The sequence below is a fragment of the Tupaia chinensis genome, unplaced genomic scaffold, assembly GCF_000334495.1.
Source record: "Tupaia chinensis unplaced genomic scaffold, TupChi_1.0 Scaffold000622_1, whole genome shotgun sequence".
Classification (NCBI taxonomy): Eukaryota; Metazoa; Chordata; class Mammalia; order Scandentia; family Tupaiidae; genus Tupaia; species Tupaia belangeri.
Window position 1 is genome coordinate 8,073,785 of NW_006160142.1, and position 22,443 is coordinate 8,096,227.

Genomic DNA, 22,443 nt, shown 5'->3' on the forward strand with positions numbered 1-22,443 from the left:
TGGGAGAAATATTGTGCACATTTTTTTTTTTTTTTTTTTTTTTTTTTTTTTTTTTTTTTTTTTTTTTTTGAGAGATTTTTGCTATAGGGCGCACACACTCGCCAGACAGACAGAGAGAGACAGAGAGACAGAAAGCAGGTAATCACCCCCCGGGGGGATGGCCATGCCGCAATCCCTTCTCCTCCATTCTCCTCTTGAGATCTTGGGCACGCACGCACACGTGCCCGGTGTGAGTTTAAGCCACCAGGTCCGGGACTCGAACTGCGGTCGACTACGTGGGAGTCCAGCGACATAGCCATTACGCCAACTGCTGGTCCCTGAGCCAAGTTTTGAAAGATAAGTAGGATTTAGCTTGGCAGCAAAGGGGTGGTGTGGGTGGTAAAAGGGCCTTCTAAGTAGAGGGAGCAGTATAAGAGGACACGGCATGCTGAGGAAACTACACATCCTAATATGTTTGAAATATGGAGTCCGAAATAGTTAGGGTAGAGATGCCATGGGTGATAATGAGAGACGGGGATAAAGAGGTAGGCATGAACTAGATCTTGAAAAGCCCTCTCATTTGTCACCCTGCCATCCTCCTTTTATCGTTTATCTGCTTACCACACACTTTTTACAGAGTATGTAAACTTCAGCTCTGTTGCCTGAATTTTCATGAGTTCTCAATTAGTGAAGCCTAATTTAATAGCTTTGTTATTTTTGAAGTGATACAGTTAAAGCTCACCAGATCCTTCCAGTCATATAAGAACTTACTGGTAATAAAGTATAATCTCTTTCTCAGTAGTTTCTATTTTAATATTTTATATTTCAACTACATTAAAGAGCTTATTCTGGGTCTAGGCTATTGGTCAAACCTTCTCCCACAGTGGTTGAGGTAGTGATTGTCCTCACAAATCTCTTTTCCCTTGCCATTATTGAGTTCTGAGTTACTCTCCCATTTGCTGCCCTGCCCTGCACTGCCCTGCCTTGCCCTACTCTGGCTACATCTTTCTGCAGTTCCCTTCTCTTTTCTTGAATCAGTGCTGACATTTCAATTGCAGTGTATCCTCAATGCCTCTGTAATCACTCAAAGATCAGTCTTAGATTTAAGCCATTATCTTTCTGTCATTCTAGCTATTTTGGTTCTTAATTATTAAATATGTAATATATGTACATGTTAGAGGTGCAACTACGTTTTTGCTACTGCTAACATAGCATTTCTGTTTCTTCCATTGTGCTCCTTTTCCCTGGCTGTGGTGGTGGTGGTGGTGGTTGGGGGCATCATATATAATTATGGGGGTGGGGTGGGAAAGAGAACAATGCCTGCCATTTCCTCTGTTAACAAAGTGAGTAAAGAAGCTTGACTCTGGCTTCCCATTACGGCAAATGAGTTCTAATGTGTTATGTTTGTATCCCAGATGAAATTTTGCTGTTTCACTGTTTCTGACTTACTTGCTTTGGTTTGAAACCACAGTTAAAAACATCACTGATGGTGATCATTTACTAGTCAGAAGACAAACAGAATAAAGAAAATGGTTTAGATAATTCTGAAATCATGCAATAAACCTCTGCCCTACAGATAATTGACTTTTAATTATCTTTGTTAGTGTTTTAAATTTATTAGTTTTTGAAAGATTTATTTAATTTTATTATTATTGTTATTATTTTAATTTGCTATAGGGTGTGTGTGTGTGTGTGTGTGTGTGTATAAAACTAGAAATGGAAAATTATTGATGATAACATGCATGATTAAGCCTCTATGCAGTATATTCTGGATGGGAAATCACATTTTGTATGTTGTGATGATGCTTAGGGAATGAATGTAAATTAATTAATTAAAAAAATGTTTCAGAATAAAACCCTCATGGACATATGTATAATGGGAAAACTATGTTTGAATTTCAAAAGTTTTTGTACCAAAATAAATTCAGACTTTAATTAATTAATTTTAAATGAATAAAAAGTGAAAAATTGCTCTAGGGTACACATGCTAACCAGAGAGAAACAGGGAGAGATAGAGGAAAAAAATGAGAAAGCAAGCCACCAGATCTGGGACTCAAACCACCATCAGCCATGTGGGAGTCCAGCACCTTTAACCACCACGCAACCTGCTGGCTCCAGTGTTTCAAATTTATTACCAGCTTTTTTAACTTGAACCCAGCAAATATCTCTCAAGAAAACTATTTGGCATTCTTATTTATTTAGAAAATCGCTTCCAAATATATTCTGAGAAACATTAGTTCTTAAGATATGCACTGATACTGATAGAAAAATTGATAGTGTTGACACCTAAATGTGGAAAATCTTTAGTTACACAAATTATCAGGTTTCTTACTGTAGTTTTTGGGAGTCCTATAATATGCTAATGTGCATCATAAATTCCCAAGGCAAAAATATAAAGAGAAAAATAACGTTCAGTGTTTTCAAGATTCAAGATTCATTTGACCATGTAACTCTTTTGGGGGATAATTACAAAAACTACATGGTGGGCTGTAGGAAGAACCTCAAAAATCATGGAAAAATGGAATTAAAGTGTTTGTCTATTTTGGTGCAAAGTATTATTTTGAAATAAACACACTTTTTTTTTTCCCAAATAGGCATTTTTCATGAACTTTTTGAAGCTTCCCTGTTTGGCAGTTACTAATAGTACAACTGATGACAAATTGTGAAATTCTGATCTTAGAAAATTTAAATATACTGCTTTTTCCTTTAGAAACTAATATTGAAGAGTACAAACAGAATAGCGAGAGAACTCAGAAAATCTTGGTGTCTTAATCTTTGAGAACTAGCTCACTGAAAACCAAGAAGATCATAGGTGGAATCAACCATATTACAAATTCTCATTTGTTAGTCATTTAGCAAGTCCTGATCGAGTCCTCCACTGCGAGACAGACCCTAGCTGGGCCCTGGGGACTCAGGTGAACAAGCCAGCATTAATGAGTGAGATACAGGCATAAAGGACTAAATACATCATTAGACAGTAGGAACAGCTGGTAGAAAATGCTGTGAAGTGAGACTGTGAAAAAAATAAGGCAGAGGCTTCTGGGGCTAGGGTGGTCAGAGGAGTCTTGGGTAGGTGATGTTTAAGCCGAGACTTAAAAGATGAGAAGATGCTTTCCCTTGACAGTTTTGGAGCAGATTAGAGGGATCATTAAGCATAAACACTTGGAGTAGGAAAGAACATTTGAGGGACCTTCAGAACCCAATGTTGTAGGAGTGATTTTCTTTTCTTTCTTTCTTTTTTTTTGAGAGGTTTTCGCTATAGGGCGCGTGCACTCGCCAGACAGACAGAGAGAGACATAGAGACAGAAAGCGAGAAATCACCCCCCAGGGGGGATGGCCACGCCACAATCCCTTCTCCTCCATTCTCCTCTCGGGATCTTGGGCATGCACGCACACGCGCCCAGCGTGAGTTTGAAGCCGCTGGGTCCGGGATGCGAACCGCGGTTGACTATGTGGGAGTCCAGCGACATAGCCATTACACTAACTGCTGGTTCCCATAGGAGTGATTTTCTGACTAAAGGGTGGACAGCATGAAATGAGGCCAGAGATGTAGGAAAAAAAATGTAAGGCTCTGTAGGTTGAGTTATAGGTTTAACTTTAATTCAAAGAAAAATGGAAAGTGCTTGTAGAGGTTTAAGGAGCATGATAGCATGTCAGACAATTTCTGACATTTACATGTCAGAAAGCTTAAGGAGGCTGGTGCAGGCCCAGGCTAGCTTACACTGGGGTGGTTTTTTGTGGAGATGAAGGGCATTAGGCAAATTTGAGACATGAATCTCAGTAAACAAATACCTCAAAATATTATTGAGGCAAAGGCACATTTTAGGTTGCAGTGTAATTCTGAACTTGATGGATTCCTATTTCCCTTTTCTCTGGTCCATATGATTCATTTTTGGCCTTTAGGGGGAGCTACAGACCCTCTACCTTTCACAGCCTCTTTCCTAGGAAGTCTCCTGGGAAAAGGAAGGCAATATGAATAGTCAGTTGACTTTAAAGTAGGATGAGGGACAAGAATTTAGTTTTGCCTGCTTTCAGTGTTACAGACCACTTTGACCTACTCCTCATTCCGATCTATTCTGGTTACCAGGGATATGCACTTGGGCATGAGTCCAGTGGATATATCATTTGTACATATATCTTCCTAGGGACTGTGAAGGCACAGTGACTATCATAGGGCAGAATTTTGGCATTGTACATTCGGGTTGCTGGCTGAGTATCCTTCCATCTCATTGTGGCTGGCATTGATGATGTTGTCTATAAAAAGAAATTGAAAATGAGGTGGTATGCAAACTAATATAGTTGTCACTTTTCTCAGATTTTAAAATAAGGGTGGCTAATCCTATGAACCCAGTAGATAGCCAAGCTGGGAGGAAGGAAGAGGGCTGAGAACAGCACACCAGCTTTTTCATGTCAAGGCACACTTAGATATGATGTCATGTACAGCACCATGGACTGAGTGAGCAGGCTGCTCCCAGCTGGAGAAGACCAGGGCTCAGCCCCCTTGGGTACTAGCTGCCAGCTTCGACAGTAGAGGGTCAGAACTTGTAGCATATTAGTGACCTGCTAGCTCCTACCAGATGTACCATTTGGAATGTTCTAGGCTGGAGGATTTTATTTGGAGAAAGCTGAAAGTATATCAGAGATGAATCTTTAAAATCAGCTTTTCTTTTTGAAAATATTTTTTTAAAGTTTAATATATTTTTTTTCACATTTTTAAATTTAATTTTCTTTTATACATTCAATCACATTATTTAGCTTACAAAATGAATATTTCAACAGGTGAACATTTCTCCCTTTAATGGGACAAAGAAATGTGGTATTATCTGTTGAAGATATTTTATAGTTTTATCAACTGGACTAGGGAGAAATGCTCACCTGTTTTTGAAAATTGTATTTACTTATTAATTAATTATTTTGAGAGAGGTTTTCATTATAAGGTGTGTGCACTCACTGGAGAAACAGAGACAGAGTCAGAAAGCAAGAAATCACCCTCACCCCTATGCGGATGGCCATGCCGCAATCCCTTCTCCTCTAGTTTCCCCTTTGGATTTTCGGCATGCACACACATGTGCCTGGTGTGTTTCAAGCTGCTAGGTCCAGAACTTGAACCATGGTTGACTACATGAGAGGCCAGTGACATAACCGTTGTGCCATTTGCTGGTCCCCAAGTTTTAAAATTTTTTACATTTAATTACCATACATAATTTTTTTTTCGAGAGAGGTTTTTGCCGTAAGGTGTGTATGCTCGCCAGACAGAGACAGACAGAGAGACAGAAAATGAGAAATCACCCCCCAGGGGGGATGGCCACATCGTAATCCCTTCTCTTCTATTCTCCTCTCGGGATCTTGGGCACGCATGTACACGTGCCTGGCTTGAGTTTTAAGCCACCAGGCCCAGGACTCGAACCGTGGTCGACTACATGGGAGTCCAGCGACATAGCCATTATGCTAACTACTGGTCCCTAATTACTATACATCTTTACATCATACAAAATGAACTTTATCAGCTTGTAGATAGTGCATATTAGTCTAAGAAGCAGTGCATGGTAGCTATTAAGACTAACATCTCTAATTGCTGTCCCCCACAATACCCAGGACAGGTTGGTATTGTTCACAGTAGCAATACTTAGGACAGTGATGGTGGCAGTGCTAAGAACTAAGCACACAATAGCATAAACTCAAGATATCAAGACGGTGAATTGTACTATTTGATGTGCGAGTATAGGATTCAAAACTTTGTATTTATAGTGTCCAGGTTGCTGCAGAAGTGTGCCTCATCTTAGTTGCTATGTCTTTCTCGGCTCATATTGGTCATTAAATTGACCATTATTTTCAATGAGTCACATCTTAAATGCTACCCCTTCCCACCAAAAATATTGACTCACACTTTCAAAGAAAGAAGCAACTTGATCAGTATATTTATTGTACTTGTTCTTTTTTGCACAGTGTTTTGTTTGTTTTCTTTTGTCATAGGGCACATGTATTTGTTGGAGAGAGACAGTGAGAGGGAAAGTGAGAAATCACTCCTCAGGGGGGGTGACCACACTGCAATCCCTTCTTTTCCATTCTCCTGGAATTTTGGACATGCACACTTATGTGCCCAGCATGATTTTCAAGCTTTTAGGTCCAGGACTATTGACTCACACTTTCAAAGAAAGAAGCAACTTGATCAGTATATTTATTGTACTTGTTCTTTTTTGCACAGTGTTTTGTTTGTTTTGTTTTGTCATAGGGCACATGTATTTGTTGGAGAGAGACAGTGAGAGGGAAAGTGAGAAATCACTCCTCAGGGGGGGTGACCACACTGCAATCCCTTCTTTTCCATTCTCCTGGAATTTTGGGCATGCACACTTATGTGCCCAGCATGATTTTCAAGCTTTTAGGTCCAGGACTTGAACTGTAGTTAACCATGTGGGAGTCCAGAGTCTTAATCACTGGTGTCACCTGCTGGCCCCTCACTAGTTGTTTAAGATCATTGTTTATGAGCTTGATCTCCATGATTGGCTGGTTTCTCTATAAATGGTCATGTTATACTTGTGACATAAATATAGCTGATACTTTTCACTCTTGTGATACAGAAACCCAGCTTACACGTGATTGATGGAAAAGACCCCTTTCTGAAAGGGTGATGCTGGAGTCTACCCTGGGGGCCCTCTGAAGGCATACATGTGAGTGGCAAGTGTCTGGCTCAGTAATGAGAAATGGTCCTCTTCTCCCTGGGAGAGTGGGATTCTGCCACTCACTATTGGTCCAGATCATTTCTCTCCAAATTAGGGAGTTGGTATCTATGTAGTGAGTTCTCCCCATGAGCATTAGCATCATTATCTAGGTCAGGAAACTCTTTGGAGTATTGACTAAGAAGCACATACCTGGAGGACTTTCTCTCCCTTCTGCACCATACTAACTTTTGGCTTCAGGCCAAGGCCTGGTGGGAAGGTGAGTTGCAAGACACCAGTTTCACTGCCCAGGTGCTGTGTGCTGAGGATTTCTGTGCCATTCTGCTTATCTAACTGACTGTTTTTTCTGCTACTTGCCAATTACGCCTGTAAGTGCTGACATCTTCCTTACATATATGAAAAGGAGAGGGGAGGTAGACAGCCCTGGAAATGAAAAAGAAGTCAGTTTAAAAAATGTGAAATCTACAGGCAGCAGTCATTCCTCTGTGTGAAAATGACATGAGGAACTTCAGCATACCAGCAGGATCTCCTGGGTATAGTTTTCATTGCCTCTTTTTAATCTTCCCTCAGTATTCCTTACTTGAAAATATGTGTCTAGTGACACGTGTGCTCTTCTTTGCTATCATAACATCACCTGCATTAAAGGTTCATCCCAAAGACCCATTAATGGTTCAGAAAGGTTCATTTTTGCCCAGCTATGCCTGGATGTTATGAAATAAATTAAAAGCTATTTCTAATATATCTACTGAGAAGTCCTTGGTATGTCTATAGTAGCAGTTTTCTTCTTTCCTTTAGCACTGCCAACATAACTGTCCTAAGTATTGCTACTGCAAACAATACCAACCTGTTCTGGGTACTCTGGGGGACTAGCAATGAGAGGTGCTACCCTTAATAGCTACCATGCACTGCTTCTTGGATAAAGGTATCTTCAAAGCACCAAACCGATATTATAGTGTACATAGAATCTGAAATGTAGGATTTTCCACACATTGTTCTCTACAGCCCAGCAACCCAGAAACATCATCTTGTTTTTATACATAAACAGCAAATGAAAATAAGAAGAGATTTTTGAGTCATATGTAAGCTTGCTGAAGGGGAGAAGTCTGCTGAACTGGCTCCAGGACACCCTGTAATTACTTACATGGAGGCATTCAAGTGGTCCCCAACCAGTTTTCTAAAGCAGGGTAGTAACTTGTAGAGCAGAGAAAGGAATTTTGGTGGCTTTTAGTATTGAGTCAATATTAAGCAAACGTTATACCAAATGGTTCTCATTGAGGTTATGAATTGGTTTTGTTTGTTTTAAAATAACCATAAACAGCGCCCAGATTATATATCTTGGGCACGAGAAAGGAAAGTTTATTTTGGAAGGGAATGTTCCATTTTACTTGGTAAGGAATGAACTGATTCTAATAATGGAAAGAGGAAAGAGTTAGCAATTTAAACAATTTACATGGCAAATCAATAGTGTAATAATTATCCATTCGCTTACTTAAAATGGTCCAGAAATGCTTACTTTTTTCATGGAAGATTATTTCATTGCATGTACTAAAATAGAATAATGCCATACAGAAAAGCAGTAAAAATGAAATAAGACTTTTGAAAACATATTAATATATAAAATATTTATTATACAGGCTCAGTAGTGTTTGCATTTAATCATTTTAATTGTATATCAGGGGTTAGTCACTTCCCTCTGAATTCTGAAAAATGAACATGAGATGTTTTGCAAGCACTGCTTTTTCTGGAGTGCACTTTCAGTGGGATTTACTGAGGAAATACTTATTTGCTGAGGGGTGGGGGCACATGTCTGTATGCGTATTACAAATGCTTCCCATAGTGGCACTAAAATGATCAGAGGAAATGAGAGGAAAGTTGTGCAAGGTTGCTTCATTGCAACAAGATCTTTCCAGAATGCTACCCGGCCTGTGGAGGAGTTTGGAAACTTATTCAGAACAATAGGGAGGCAGTCCCTTTTTTCTAGATCTCAGTTTAGAAAACCACAGTCTTCTCTTAGGTTTTTGTACATTGGTCCCTGCATTAGCCTTTATTTTCCATTGGATAATCTTTTTTCTGTTTCCAAAGCATGTACATGTGATTGTTCAAGCATTAGGACCAAGGGGTAGGGCATTTGTGGTGTAGCTACACAACAAGCAAGAACTACCTGACCAACCAATGGTATATTCATAGGGGAATCACAGTGCAGGACCATGGAATGTGGTTCCTTAGTAGGTTTTCTATGTTAAATTATGAGGTTCTGGAGGGCAGGGGATTCTCCTTTTTTAGTAAAGTCTAATAGCACAGGGCAATGGACAAAATACTTGTTCACTAAATTCAGATGAGCTTTTGATGTGGGGACCTTTAATATTGGTGCTGCAAACTGGGTCTGGAGCGCTTCATTCTCCTTCAGGCAATTTGCCCAAAGTGGGTGGCAATTGGCAGGTGATTAGCTGGAGTTTGGCACCAGCCCCTGTCAGTGTTCTGGGTTATTCAAAAGGCTGTGAGGGACCAGCAATTAGCGTAATGGCTATGTTGTTGGACTCCCATGCAGTCTACTACGGTTCGAGTCCCGGACCTGGTGGCTTAAACTCACACCGGGCGTGTGTGCATGCGTGCCGAAGATCCCAAGAGGAGAATGGAGGAGAAGGGATTGTGGCGTGGCCATCCCCCCGGGGGGTGATTTCTCGCTTTCTTTCTCTCTGTCTCTCTCTGTCTGGCAAGTGCATGCACCCTATAGCAAAAACATCTCCAAAAAAAAAAAAAAAGGCTATGAAATGATAGTACCTTTCTCTGTCTCATGTTTGAGACACCATGCTCTGCTATCAACAACATATTTATCTTTGGAATAAGTTACAGCTGTGGTTCCCCACTGTGCCACTCTGCTCAGACTGCAGGAGATAGTTGTAAGTGATGCTCCAGTCTTCAGGGCCACCTTGCGTAGCCATGGAGCCTTCCTGGGGTTAATGCTATGTCAAGAAATAATGACTCCATGTTAATGGACACATTGACTAAATGGCAGCCTGTGCCCATGAAATATTTTCTAGTAATTTGAAGCTGATGGAGTAGTACTGGTTGAAAATGGCAGCAGGAGAGAGAATATTTAAGACTGAGTTGGTATTGAATACTCTGGGTTCAATATAGAGTAATTGCAGAAATTAGGGTTCTGCTGTGTCAGTACATTCTGGACAGACTCCTGCACTGCTTAGGAAGCACCACCGAATTTCCCATCAGAAAGGAACCTAAATGAAGGAGAACCCTCATTTCAGCCACATCATAAGCTGCACTATGGAGACAAAGTGGTCTTGTTCATACTTTCTCTGAGGATTTGATAGGTTTAGGGATTCATTTAAGCCTATTATCCTTTTTCCAGTTTTTTGTTTTGTTTTATTTTTATTCTTTTTAGGACAACCAGAGTCCAGGAGACCACTTAACTGATTGGTGGTACTATTACTAAAGATCAGAGAACGGTTGGGAATTAGGAGACACAGTGATAAGGAGGTTTGAAATTTGAGTTCGTACTAATAGAGCTAGTATTTAACAGTGCGTATCACTTTTCTTTACTTCCATGGCTTTTGAAATGCTGTGATTTTATTCACTAGCCAGATTTCAGGGGACTAGAGGAGAAAGGCCTGGGAAGGGGTTGTGATAGCGAATTGGCAAGACAGTTGGAGAAAAGCTAAGGAGGGATCAAAAGAACAGCTTCTTCTTCTACCCAGCCATTCTCATTACCATTTCGGACACCCAGGATAGCAAATCCAGTCACATTGTAGCAAATGCCCAGTTTAGGCATGCATTAGTGTGGCAGGCCTGAATAAAGCTTTCCGCACCTGTAGTTCTCATGCATTATTTATCACGGGTACCTCCGCTCTTATTCCTCTTATAACGGCACTCAGTCTGCAAGAGTAAAGGGCACACAGGAAATCCTCAGCTTCTGGCTCAGTGCACTTAGAGAATATTGCCTGCCAATTTGGTAACTGTGATAACTGCAGCAGTATCTTTGGATAGCTTGTTTTCAGGGCATCTTTAATGGGAGAAGAGGCTATAAGGAGGCGATTAGCCTTGGCTGTGCTAAGTTTAGAGTGCTGTCAGTGAGCCACTGCACAGATGCCCCCTGCTGATTTCATCCTTGATTAGTCTTTTCTAATATTCTTGCCTGCTTGTGTCTGTGCTGCAGTAGAGAATTAAAATTCATCATCTCTGCCTAGGATCCCGAGGCTCTAGTCTGTTCTGGAGCCCAGACATCTTTTGTTTCCTATTTGTGCCACTGGAAACAGATTCCTGGCAAGTTGGTTGATCATTAGATGAGCAGCATTGAATATGGGAAAGAAAATCTTGGGCACGGAGGATGGTCAGTTACAGTCTGTCTGACTCAGAAGAAGAGATTCCAGCTGTAGTGTAGATTAGCTAGGGCCACAGTCAACAAACACTTGGCCTGAATCCAGAAACTGGGTAGCGAAAGAGTCATTTTAAGCGAAAAGACAGACTGAGTAAGACCCCTGCAGGAATATTAGCTGTGATTCCCCTGACAACATTCTCATGACGTCAGCCAATGCTTGCCTTCCCCAACCCCCCATGTCTTTTTACAACTGTATTGGTAAGTCTAACCCAGGGCTGGTGCATGCATTTTACTAACTAAAACTGAGAGAGTTGAGCAGCTGGTCAAGAGACTTGACTTCAGTATGTTCAGTAGGCCTTGTTGTAGGAGCTGAGGGCGAATGGTGGGAGATGAAAGAGTGACAACAAAGGGATATTGCAGCGGTGGCCCGAGTGGAGGCCAACATTCAGAAGCAGAGAGTGCACATAGGTCAGGCAGCCAGCCTCTTTCAAAGGGCCAGGGATCCTAGATGTAGAGGAACTGACTTCCTGGATAGGTTATCAAGACACAGTAGCAGCCATTAGGAGGGTATGATAGAGACACAGTCTTCCATGAGGAAGGGGTCGACGGAACTGACTTTAGTGTCTAGAGTATAAGGCTAAGTATCATATGTCATACAAAGTAGGTTCTAAAATATTCATTGAATAAGTGAATGAACAAAACCTTTTATTCCCCCCAAAGTTTACTCATTTCATTTGAGAGAGTGAAACAGATAGGCACCTTTAAGAGAATCCTTATACAATCCTCTCTCACCCTGCAGGCAGCCAGGATCATGGGTTACCCATATGTCTGCCCAGTGTATTTAGGTAAGCCTGGGGCATGGACCTAGAGCCCTCCCAAATGGCTCCAGCATTGGGCAGTAACATCCCTACTAGCTGCATCATCACCACTGGGTCAGAAAAGCTATTGATGCTGAAAACTGATTCAGATATAGTCTATCAGCAATGGTAACTTTGTTGGTGAGACCAAGATATTTCTAACAATTCTCACCTCCCCCTTCCCAACACAAGGGTGGTTTTAGGCTTCAAGGAAAGGCTGAGCCTCACCATAAGGAGGGAGCTCACTGGAGTTTGCTCTAGTGGGACTAGTTGGGAGGAGGAGACATGCAGCCGCAGAAAGCAGGCTGCCCATCATACCCGCTTGAATGTGACTGGCACAGGCACTGAGATCACACCCTGTACTTTGGTGCACATGTGTTCTTTTCTTGTCACCAGTTGAGGTGCAGAGTAGGCATGGCTGCTAGAATATTAGAAGAGAAAAATAAACCCACATGATTATAGGATGGAAACTATTTGGGAGAAATACATTTTTGTTTTGTACTATTTATTCAGCACCGAGAGATACGGACAACAATTGGTCTGTCCAGATACCATCTTTCTAACACCTTTCCTAATCTTGGATTCCTCTTGTATGTGAGATTCACTGTGTATGCGATATATTTACTTGTGTATGTTAGGTTAGCTCTTTCTATCCTTTCTGCCATCTCCTCTCTAGCCAGCCTAGTGTAAGAACTGAGAGCAGCATCTTAGTAAATCCCATTTTCTTTTTTCTTTTTTTCCTCTCATATTAACCTTGATGGAATTGACAGCATCTATTAGGACATTTTAGTTGTGAAAGCCAAGTGGCAGGGGCTAGGGGGAAGTGAAGGTAAGTGGTGTGCTCAGTGCCATGCCTACCTACATGAGGGAGGAGCCATGCAGATCCTCAGGACAGTACTTTTCTTTGGGATTTCTGGCCCCTCAAACTGGTAATCTTTCCATGCTATGACTCCTTCAAATGGACCTGCTGATTTTGCTAACCTCATCTTCATTCCAGAGAGAATCTTTTACAAACTTGTCTTATTGCATTGCAATTCATTTTTTTAACCTTTATTATTTTATACATTCAGTCACTATACATCATTTAGCTTTTATAGAGCATTTACCAACATGAAATGCACCACAGACCAGTCCAGACGAAAATACTATACACATCATCAACAGATAATAAACTGCTGCAATTCTTAGCTTATTTGTTTGTCTGTATCGCCCCTGTACTAGATTCAAAGTGAGCTTTTTGAAATCTGAGATTATCTCTCTCCTCTATATCATTCTCTCCTCTATATCATATATGCTCAGTCCTAGCATATTGTAGATGATTATTATGTGAAATTAAATGAAAGAATATGCATACTTTGTAGTTAAAACTAAGAATAGTTCAAATGGCATAATTTTGAACTGTAGGAACCCAGGGGGAATCAGCTGTTATTTTCCTCTCTTGTTCTCTCAATGCCTAGCACACACACTGACACAGAGAAGTACATAATCAGTATTTATTGTATGATGGAATAGAGAAAGATCAGCAGGGACTGTCACAGGTAGAAAAGAATGTGATTTGAAACTTGAACCTGGTAGAATAAGTAGGCTTTGCTTGATGGGCACTAAGCAGAAAAGACATTCCAAGGATAGAAATTGCTGTGAGCAAAAAGCACGGGAGAATGAACAGTTTGTACTTATGAAAGCTAAATCATTACTTTTCCTCACTGAATAGATCCTGGGTTTCTAGTGCAGATTAAAGGTTACCAGGCACTCTTTTTTTTTTTTTTCAATTAAAAGCAGTAAATTACTATATCCATAAAGGTTTTGAACTGTCTTTGGTGAGTGCAAGGATCAAGTAGGCTTAGACTATTAGGTTCAGACGTCCTTGATGGACAAGCAGTATGCTGGTGGGTGTGAGTGCCTCTGAACAGAAATTGCTGAGCAGCTAATGGTCTGCATTTTTGGGAACTGACACTAAGAGCCAAGAAAGTTCATCCTATCAGGCAAAGCCAGAAGGTGCCAAAAGAGAGATAAGGATGGGAACAAGAAAAAAAAGTGAATGTTGGATCTTCTCATCAAATGAAAAGTATAATGTAAATAACTTAAATTAGGTGGCGGTTATGATTGTTCCTCACATGGCTATGAGCTGGACTGTCATAAGTGCATTCTCATGAATGATGTACCACTTGAAATTCCATCCTATTGTATGACCAGTGCCACTGACGTAAAATCCACCTTTGATTCTATTTTAATTGAATGTAGAACCCGTTACTTGGGCTTTTCAGACTTAGAGAATTCAGAGAACTGATGTTTGAAACAAATGTTTTTGAATTGCTCTCATGCGCACACTAAATAATGGCACTGGAAATGTATTCTGAATAGAATTTTAAATCTGAGGAGTATGATATGCATGAAAATCTGACTTCTGTGCAGTGGCATTGATAATTTCCTCTAGGACTAGTGCATTTATGTGAGAGTTCAGTGGGCCAAGTAGACTTAATTATGAGGTGAAAGAACACTTGGTGATTTTATTTGCGTCTGTGCTGGTGGCAGAATAGGAAATTCAAATTATGCAGAGAACTGTTGGGCCACCCACAATAATATTGTGATGAAAGTGAAACTGAGAGATGTGAAAATAGCAAATGTACAAAAGAATAGGATTCACCTGATGTTTACTCTAAACTTTTATCCATGGGGAATCCAGGAGATAGCAACATTATCTGTTGATGACAACATGTATGGTAATTTCTTTGACTGGATTAACATATAGGCTATTCATGCTGGGAAAACTCATTTTCAGTGTTGCAAGGATATACAGTGATTGAATGTAAAAAAAAAAATAATGAAAAAGAAACATTTCCAAAGATTGTAAAGAAAATGTCTGACTTCAGTGTATGCCTTTAAAAATATTTGTATAATAATAAGATCTATGGGATATTATCCTCAAGATTATTAGGAAAATGTGAAAAGGAGTGTAATGGTGGTCATGAATATAATTGGAGCATAATGCTGTTGATACATGATCACTGTAAGGAATGGAGATGAGCACATGTGCTTATTACTAATAGCTAACACTGAACAGTTACAGCTGAGCGATGACTGTCTTTCAAAGATATAGACTTGATCTTCCAGAAAACATGTGTGGCAGGTGCTATTCTTCTCGTTTTACTGATGAGTAAACTGAAACACAAATTAAGTAACCTGTTCTAGGTCACAAAGCTGGTAAGTGGTAGAGTTGAGATTTGAACTTGGATAGGCTATAGTTTCTGTGTGTGTGTGTCTTTAAAGAGATTTTTTTTTGTTATAGAGCACATGTACTTGCTGGAGAGACAGAGAGAGACAGAGAGACAGAAAGTGAGAAATCACCTCCTGGGCGGATGGCCATGCTGAAGTCCCTTCTCCTCCATTCTCCTCTTGAGATTTTGGGCATACACACATGCATACCCAGTGTGAGTTTTAAGTTACCGGGTCCAATACTCGAACTGCAGTTGACTACATGGGAGTCCAGCATTGTAACCATTATGCCATCTGCTGCTCCCAAGTTTCTGTGTTCTTAAATAATGTAATACACTCTGTGTTTAAAGTTGAGAGAATCCTCTGCAGTATATAACCTCTATTGCCAGATTTATTCCAAAGTCAAGGGCATAGCCCATAGATCACAACATTTCCAAGAGATTCTATAATTTGTGTATCTGTATCACAGGCAGCAAGACTAGGTTTCAACAATGACTTAAGTTTCCTTACTTGCAAAATTCAGCAAATTGTATCTCAGCATTCACTGATTAAAGTCATGATCTCAGTTTTAATTGATTGGCTGGTTTATATGCTGAAAATTCAATATTGATATTTACAAGTGAGTACATTGGCTTTGATTAATTGCTGAATTTAATTCAGCACAGAATACTGATTCTCTAATCAGCATTGCTGATTTAATAATCAAGTACTCCTGTTTTCCAGATAATGACATTAGGTACCCAAAATGACAATTTGGAGATTGACACATTTCCTTTTAATTGAACTATAAACCTGTTCCAAGAAACTATTCCCTCTGGTCTCTGGCTCGCTCTTCTTCCATTGCCCTCACAGGCACCGCGTTAAGTCTTGCAAGACTGTGTTTTTAGTGGCTATAGTGATGAATATAACAGGATGATCATGACCTCTTCTCCCTTACTGTAATTACATTCTGAGAGATTTCCAATGTATCCGATCTTCTTAAACAATTATTTCTGAGTTGGACTGGAAATGTTTTACAGCAGTATTCAAATTTGAACTCATTACACAATCACTTTGTGTACAGCCATGCAGCCAAATGTCACTAATTTAGAAAAATTGTGGAGCTCTGAGTTTAAGTTATGAATTATAAATGCTTTTTTGAGTATGAATTATAAATGATTTTTTGTTGTATGTTTATTGCACATAGCTCCATGTAATGGCCCATACTACTTTTAACTGAAGACTTGCCAGGTATACTTAAATTTCAAGGAAGTGTGTTGATGACTTGGTTGGGCAGCAGCTGTTTATTGAACACCTACCTTGTACCAGACCTGAGGTAGGGGTTCAGTTACAGTAGTGAGTAAAGTGCAGAGCTAGCCCCACTGGAGGAAACCATCTAATAGGATACTGCCAGATTTGATAAGATTATTACCCAAGTGGATCACATTTATTTCTTTGGGTGTTAATGTTAGAGAAAGATTTTTTTTTTCTAGTTCGGGAAATTTTAGTCTATTTTATGTAATTGACTAAATTTAAAATTAATTGGTTTTGCTTGATCTGAAATTTATGTAACCTTAGCCATTTAGCCTTTTACCATGTGACAAGATTAAGCTCTTCAGAAAGTTTGAAGAAGGGCCAGCTAGGTTGCATGGTGGTTAAGGTGGCCAGATCCCACATAGCTGACTAGTGGTTCAAGTCTTGGACCCAGCAGCTTGAAAAAACATGCTGGGGGTATGTGCGTGCATGCCCAAAATCCCAAGAGGAAAATGGAGGAGAAGGGATTGCAGTGTGGTTATCTCCCTGGAGGAGGGTAGTTTCTCACTTTCTCTTTCTCTCTCTGTCTCTCTCTCTCTGGTGAGTACATAGCCTTGTAGCAAAACAAACAAATGAACAGAAAACAAGAACTGCAGCCCATCCTAGAGAAATCTAGGGGATCATCATTTATTATAATGGTTTCAAACTCAATTTTTATCTCTAAATTTTGAGTTCAAAATACAAAAATTATTTATGCTTAAAAACAACACAACTGGATTGAAGTCCCAGTACAAATCAGATCAGCTTTCACTGGAGTCAAATCCATGAAGATTTTCTTCATTTATAGGTGTAATCTTGGTGCTAACCCAGTGATAGGAGACAGCATAGAGATGTGTGAACTAATTAGTATTTCTTAAGTAAATGATCTGTTTTCTCATACTGAGTGACCCTGATACATGGACACTTTGAATTTTCTCTTCTTTATTGATGGAAGCATGTAATTATTAATAATAATTAGTATATCATTAATTTAATGTTTATCTTGTACCTATTTAGTTAATATAGTTATTTCTTTTTAGAGCAATTCTATAAGGTCTAGTTATCTTCATTTTGCAGGTGAGGAAACTGAAACTCAAGGGAATATAGGGTTGCACAATGGAGCACACCTAATAATTAGCAGTACAGGATTAGAGTGTATGCCTCCATTGCTTCAAAACTCAAGCTTGTCCACATGTTATGTTGTTTAACTTAAGGAGGCAAGAGGGTGGATCCAGTGATGGCATAGTTAGAAAGAGCAGCATGCACAGATAACCAGAGGGCATTCCAGCATTGTTCTGAAGCAAAGCAAAGCTGATAGAATAGCCTATTATGGTCATTATTTAATTGTGCTTCTTCCAGGGCACAGGAAGTTCCTGTCTGCCTGCGTCAAGCCTTGATGCAGAAAAATTTAATACCTCTGACTAAAACAAACCTGTTGTTAAATGACTTCACATTGTAGAAACCTTGATTTACACACATACAAACTTTTCAAGATGCATGTTATGTATGAACAGATAGGTGCATATGATTCATATACAGGAATGAATTCTTGAGTGCTTTAAGTGTGGCTTTTGACAGTCAAAGTGAGATTGGCTGTGTATAAGAATGTAGAAAAGGGCCTTTGTGAATACACACATGATGACATCATTGTCAAGAGGAAACACTTAAGTTCCTTTGGGAAGTATGTTTTACATGAGTCACTCCAATTCTGAAGTCGTTTATCCTAATATTTTCCTGTTTTACCCCTCATAGCATAAATAGAACTTTAAGGAAGATTGCTGGTGACCTGGCAGTTAGACAACAGCCTCAACCATCTTGGGCAAATCTTGGAATTTCTTTAAACTAGTCATGAAAAGCCAGTACAGTTCACCAACTTTAGACATTTTGTCAAGAAATGTGTATCACTGATGTTTGTCAAAATGTACCTGTTCTGGGAACCAGCAGTTAGCGTAATGGCTATGTCGTTGGATTCCCACGTAGTCGACCGCGGTTCGCGTCCCGGACCCGGTGACTTAAAACTCACGCTGGGCACGTGTGTGTGCGTGCCCAAGATCCCGAGAGGAGAATGGAGGAGAAGGGATTGCTGTGTGACCATCCCCCCTGGGGGGTGATTTCTCGCTTTCTATCTCTGTCTCTCTCTGTCTGTCTGGCGAGCGCACGCGCCCTATAGCGAAAACCTCTCAAAAAAAAAAATGTACCTGTTCTGGAGCTGGCCCCATAGTCTAGAGGTTAAGGGAGCCAGATCCCACGTGACAAACCACATTGTTTGAATGCCAGCTGTTCATAGCTTGAAAACCATGCAGGGTATGTATGCATGCATCCCTCAAATTCCAACAGGATGGAGAAATGGAGGGTAAGTGACTACAGCATGCTCACACTTCATTTGTGGGTGCTTCTCTCTCTCTCTCTCCCCCTCTTTCTCTCTGTTTATCTCTCTCTGGCAAATGCACATGCCCTCTAGAAGAAAATTTAAAATGTTGTAAATTAAAAAAAAAAACAAAACTTAGAGCCAGCAGGTGGTGTGGACATTCCCACATGACTGACTGTAGTTCGAGTCCCAGACCTGGCAGCTTGCTTTCTCACTTTGCCTTTCTCTCTCTGGCCAAATTAAAATAAATGAATGAATAAATAAAATTTAAAAAAATTAAAGAACCCTTTTGAAGCCTATTCTTGGAACTGTTTGTACTTCTATAGGTAGAACTCTTTTCCTCCCCCTATACAAAATATCTTGGGCCAAAATGGAAGACAGTGTTGGGTGAGTTCTCATCAGTAGATTTATTCAAGGATTCTGTATTCATCCAATGTATGTTTGAGGAAGTGGGGTTTAAAATTTTTTATTTGTTTATTTTTTTAAAGAGAGAGTCTTTCTGTCACAATTCTTCTCCCTTAGCCTCCCAACTGGAACTACAGTGCATGCCACCACACCTGGCTTTCTTTTTACACAAGTCTTGTCATGTTACCTAGGCTAGTCTCAAGCTGTTATCCTTCTGCCTCAGCCTCCTCCGTAGCTGGGATTACAGAGACATGTTACCTTGTTTGGCCTTTAGGTTGGACTGGGAATCAAATCTCGGTCTCCCATGTGGTACTAGCCTGTAGAGCACAGTGTCTTAGCAGCATGTGCCACCACAGTTGGGCCCAAATGAGTGGATTTTGTTTGAAATTTGTTGAACCAAGATCTACTTACTATGAGAGGTAGCAAGTTGAGTATGCTTTGTGACGCAAAATGACTGAGGTTCAAAACCTGGTTCTGCTACCTTCAAGCTGGGCAGACAAGGAAAACAAACAAACAAACAATGAAATATGAAACTAAACAAACTTAATTTTCATGGACTTTAGTTTCCCTTAACTGAAAAAATGTTACCCAATAACGTTTATCTTGGGTGGTTTTTTGTTTTGTTTTGTTTTTGTTTTTTGTAAAGTTCTAGTTCTACTTGATACTGACATTACTGAAAGCAAAGAGGAGATTTCATCCTATATATTATTTGTTTATGAGGATGAAGAAAGAGAACTCATATGTATTGGACATCTTCTGAAGCAAGTCCTTTGGTAGATCTACTATACGTACTGTCTCATTTGGCCTCTCGACAGTAGTGGAAAGAATATGGCTTGATACTGGAATCACATCAACTTAGGAATGAACCCTGTCCATGTAATTTCCAGGCTACTGGATGAGGGAGGAGAAGAGAATGTTGCATCTTTTGACAATGGTGGCCTAGAAAAGTGAGGAGTAGCATCTCTAGAAACCAGAATTCGTTTTCGGAGGTAGGGACTTACATAAATTGCCCAGCTTCCAAAATTCCTCAAGTGATACTTGGACTTTGCTTCCTATAGAAATAATGGCAAACTATAAATACGAATTTGATAGTTTTAATGTACTAAGAGTTAAATGTGATTTGGTTATCTATTGGTTTTATGTGAAAAATAAAATACAAACCTAATAAATGAACTTCTGTAACAAAACGTGTTCATGAGACTTTAATCATAGAGTAAAATTTTAGTTTTATTTCTCATTCAAGAACCGTTTAGAATGGAGAAAATAAGAAATTAGTTTATGATATGATACCTTCCTGTGGTGGTTAAAATTAAATTTACTGACATCAAACCTAGGTTTTAAATCTGATTAATCAGTTACTCAGATCATAAGAGTTACGTAAATGTGTTTTATGGACTTCGGCTTGCAACACATTAAGTAACAGTGTCAGCTTATCATAAAAGCTTCACATATCCTAACTGGCATTAAAGGCTTGTTTCTGATATGCTTTATGGTATAGTGATAGCTTACGTAAGGCCACAATGTAAAATATTTCTCAGAAAGTAATGGTGATCCTGAAGTGAGAGGTGACAAGCTTGTATGTATATGTTTGGTTAATAGTAAGAGTCATTTTTAGGCCCATTAATGATGGTGTGGCTATAGCATAATATTCTACAATGCTGGCAGCCATATGGAGGAGTGGGGTTTGGTTCCTGGGTTGACTTGTACATGCAGAGCATGTACATGTGATTCAGGCTGTTTGCAAAGACTGGGGATTGTAGATGAGGCCCTGTTGAGGCTTCTTACCTCTCTCTTTCTCTTTCATGAAATAAGCTTTTTTTTTTTCTTTATGACTTTAAAGTCCAGGGCAGTTGGGTGAACTGGGGAAGATGAATCTACTTGGTAATGGTTCATTTTTTGATGGTAACATTTTTAAAAGCTATTTAAAAAATAGCTTTCAGAAGAATGTGAACTAATGAAGGAGGCTACCATGAATCCCAGGAAAGGTTATCGTAGACTGACCATATCGCTGTCTAAGGACATGAAGAATGTTTTCTGACAGCCGGATGTTTTTGAGGATGTTCTGGGGTTTTAGCAATGGAGTTTGAAGCTGGTTCCTTCATAGTTATGGATGGCTCAATGTCACCTCCATGTCTAGACATCTAATGGTTGCTTCTTATGTGGTTGTGACATCTTCTACACTTTGCCCAAGAGAGAAAAAGATTGTTTCTTTTTCTTTCAGTTCTTGCTCTTTATATATTTGCATAGGTCCTGGAAGAGTTACACTGTTCACACCATTTGTTTTACCATTTGTTGCATGTGACATTTGAAAAACCAAAGACCTAGAGACATTACTTACTCCAAATCCCATCCAACTTAGTATTTGCTGTTTCTAGTTTCAGCCACTGTTTCACCTACACTTACAGTCTCCAGTGAGATAGGGAAATGCTTTGGCTAAAACTCCATGACCATGTTAACTGATAGAATTGTTTGCTGAGCAAGTGCTTGCTTATTTTGACAAAGGGAGTTTAGCTGCCTCCAAATATAGAAACTAGTTTCTGATTGACCAAAGACCAGTTTAGAACACTTAGAGGTTAGCACACCTTCTTACTAGAATTTAGTTTTAAGTTACTCAGTATTGTCAGGTGCAAACACCAGAAGCAATAAGAAATGCTAGTACTTATTTAAGATTTAACATTTATTTTGGAAAAATTATTTTCAGACAAAAATGGCTTTCCTCCATTCCCACTTGTAACAAGGCCTTTGCAAAGTTGGTCAACAGTGATAACTTTACGGTGAGAACCAAATCAGTTCAAACCAGACAAATCAAGCAAAGATCCCCCCCCCCCAAATAAAATCTACTTCAGCATTTGAGAATGCTCATTAAGAATGTACCCTAAAGGTGGCAAAAGAAAAATGGGTTCTATCATCAGAGTTATTCCCATAAGTTATAACTGTGTGGTCTACAGCACACTACACTATCGGGTTGTTGGAAAAGTCATGATGTGTTGTTCTGTTTTTTCTATACAAAAATGTGTCATGGATGTTCTGATGACCCAATATTAGAAAAAAGATCCAGCCAGGATTCATCCAGGATTAAATATGGAAGCAAGGATATGTGGATAACTGCACACATTTTTCAGGAAGAACGAATTAATTCTATCTGATTTTCCACTTCCACTTTGGTATCATAGGTCTGTACAGGCAGAAAACACTAAGACTGCTGTAGCCCTCTTCTTCCACAGCTTGAATGATTTGTCTCTTGAATTTAGACCTGCAAGAGTTCTTAATCCTTGCAAGGGTGGTGACTTTTTTTTTTTTTTTGGGGAGGTTTTTCACTATAGGGCGCGTGCGCTCGCC

The 22,443-nt window shown here is 39.7% G+C and overlaps 1 protein-coding gene and 1 long non-coding RNA gene across 3 annotated transcripts in view; one reads left to right on the forward strand and one right to left on the reverse strand.

The window, feature by feature from the left end:
- Positions 1-22,443, forward strand: part of CCDC85A (coiled-coil domain containing 85A) — a 221,742-nt gene that overhangs the window by 123,620 nt on the left and 75,679 nt on the right. The window lies entirely within an intron of this gene.
- The window catches only part of LOC102471770 (uncharacterized), a 39,699-nt gene that overhangs the window by 13,590 nt on the left and 3,666 nt on the right, over positions 1-22,443 (reverse strand). The window contains exons 2-3 of one of the 2 annotated variants that reach the window (XR_336087.1): positions 19,516-19,592; positions 6,849-7,079 (exon numbers count right to left, since the gene is read on the reverse strand). This is a non-coding gene — a long non-coding RNA (uncharacterized LOC102471770). The remainder of the gene's footprint in view (positions 1-6,848; positions 7,080-19,515; positions 19,593-22,443) is intronic. The other variant, XR_336088.1, reaches the window with a different exon arrangement.